The 2,852-nt window shown below is 42.5% G+C and overlaps 1 protein-coding gene across 1 annotated transcript in view; it reads right to left on the reverse strand.

Moving 5' to 3' along the window:
* Positions 1 to 2,852, reverse strand: part of CHAF1A (chromatin assembly factor 1, subunit A (p150)) — a 27,397-nt gene that overhangs the window by 20,172 nt on the left and 4,373 nt on the right. The gene's annotated exons all lie outside the window — the stretch shown is intronic.

Consider the following 2,852-nt stretch of genomic DNA (forward strand, 5'->3'; position numbering starts at 1 on the left):
AGCCAATCAATGATTTTCTCTCATCACTGATGTTTCTATCTCTCCCTCTCTGAAATCAATAAAAAATATATATTTTTAAAAAATATATATTCTAGAGTATAACTTTTTCTATCACCCTGCTTCAAATTGAGAGTGGTGACAAGGACTTCTTAAGACACATGGTTGGATTCATGCACCATGCTGGCCAAATGGTCTCGGATTAAAATATGAACATGCCTGGCTGGCATGGCTTAGTGGTTGAGCATCGACCCAGGAACCAAGAGGTCGTGTCCCAGTCAGGGCACATGCCTGGGTTGCGGGCTCAATCCTCAGTAGGGGTGCACGCAGGAGGCAGCCAATTGACTTTTTCTTTTTTAATCTCTCTATCCCTCCCCCTTCCTCTCTCTCTAAAAATCAATATAAACATATTGTAAAAAATATATATCATGGCTTAGTGGTTGACCATCAACCCAGGAACCAAGAGGTCGTGTCCCAGTCAGGGCACATGCCTGGGTTGCGGGCTCAATCCTCAGTAGGGGTGCACGCAGGAGGCAGCCAATTGACTTTTTCTTTTTTAATCTCTCTATCCCTCCCCCTTCCTCTCTCTCTAAAAATCAATATAAACATATTGTAAAAAATATATATGAACAGTTCAGACTATTGGCCTAAGCTCTCTGCAGAGCAGGGAGTGCTAACAACCAAACCATTAGATTGAAGAGCAATGGGGAGAGAGTTCAGACTTGGACAGGCAGCCAAAACAAAGGACTGAAGTGGAGCTGGAAAACCAAAGGTCCATTTATCTTAAGATAGCCTGACATATTGACAAAACTATATAACCATGATTTCTCTATCTAAGGAAGCCTCAGCCTCGACTAAGACCTCTGACAGAATAAAACTTACAGATTAATAGACTAAGAAGGCATCCTTCTTGTCATACCAAGTTCTTTCTGAACTCAGCCTTCCTATAGGAAAAGGCTGAGCTCAAATGCCACAGAGACTATGCCCAAGTGAGCATGTGCCAACTGAAATGCCAGTTACCAAAGCCTACCAAGGGCTTAAGAAAAAGCACCTGCCCCTTCAGAATCCACTTCGGCTGCCAAGTCTGTGGGCTTCACCCCCACAGTAAAGGATTTAACAGCAGAATTTTTAAGTTGCTATATTTCTCTATCATTGTCCTTTATTTTGTGTTCAAAGATTATAAGGGATGTGATTGCCAGACTCATATATGAGTATTTGGGGGTGGTGATGGGTGGTGGAACACACTTAGTCCACAAATGATAATGTTGATACAGTTGTGTTACTGGAATCTTTGCCCATACTTGTGGAATTTCAGCTGCAGAATCTAGTGCCTTTTACATTGCTTTCCCTTTGCTGTGAGTCCAGGAATACTAGAATTAACATGAATATCAGGAGCCACTGTAATGACATGCAACAACCTCAGCAATTATGATTTAATATAAAACCAGTATCTTTACTAGACAACTGGGAGGACCTTATTGGTCTAATATAATTTTATCTTTGTGACACATGGCATAAGTATTTATAGAACTCTCTCTCAAAATCATGGGCCACACGTTTTATCTCTCTGGAACATAACTGCCAAAAATAAAACCCAGGATCTCAGAAGGAGGCTGAAACATACACCAACTACCTCCAGTGAAAGCAGATTTAACCGTGCCTGTGAATTAAAATTTCTACATTTTATTCATGAGAATCCTGTTTATTCTGCTCTCCTTATACATAAGAAGATCGAATATCCAAGCTCAGAGGAGATAAGCAGTGAATGAGGTGAGGAGGGCTCAGCAGCAGTAGCTGAAAATTTAACAGCAGGAGAAGGCAGAGGGGAAACAACACAACCCAAATTGGTCCAGCCATATTTGAGTGTAAGTGGAGAAAAATTATTCAATGGGAGCCCACAAACCTACTGAACAGCCCCAGGATCCATGTAGAAGGAAGTTCATTACAATTACCATTCTGCACAGGCAGAGAATTAGAGACAACAGAAATATCCATCATCAGGCTGACTTTGTAAAGTGCAGTATATCCACACCACAGGCAGTTAAAGAAAGATACCTCTCTTCCCATCCGAATACAGAAAATGAGACACCCTCCAATGAAAAAGAAACAAATTTACAGTGTACACTCACATAAGAAAACAATGATAATGGCAACCTGGGGGAGAAGAAGGGGACTGTCATGTTTTAATAATTCTTTTTAAACATGGAGAATTTAATACTTATAAAATTAAAAGTATACGTGAAAAAGTTTCAGTGATCTAGGGCTCATTTGTAGAGACAAGGCAAAGATCCCAGAAACACAACTGTATCAACATTATCATTTGTGGAATAATTAGCACATCTAATTGCAAACAAACTTGGGAAATAGTTCTACCCCAAGTGGTAAAAAGCTCTAATCCTATCCTATATAATAAATAGGTAATATCCAAATTGACCCTCACACCCTCACAAATGGCTGCCTACGACCAGGTCGGCAGGGGGGTTAGTGAGGGACGACCAAACGACTGAACAGCAGGCTGCGTGGGGCAACCAGGGGGAGGGGATTGGCGGCGATTAGGCTGGCGGGGGGGGAACAGTGAGGGGTGACTAGGCCGGCGGGGGGGCAGTTGTGGGCGACCCCCCAAGAGGTCCCGGATTGGAGAGGGTGCAGGCTGGGCTAAGGGGATCTCCTCCCCCACTCCCCCCTCCACCCCCTCCCTCGTGCATGAATTTCATGCTCGGGCCTCTAGTAAAGACTATAAATAGACACATGACATGTGAGCTCAGTTCAGGTTTTGCCACTAAATAAATTCAGGTCAGGTTAGGTCTTACCAGGAATGAGTTGCAAAACAAAACAAAACAAAACAAAACAAAACA

This window comes from Myotis brandtii, unplaced genomic scaffold (genome assembly GCF_000412655.1).
Source record: "Myotis brandtii unplaced genomic scaffold, ASM41265v1 scaffold122, whole genome shotgun sequence".
NCBI classification, from domain to species: Eukaryota; Metazoa; Chordata; class Mammalia; order Chiroptera; family Vespertilionidae; genus Myotis; species Myotis brandtii.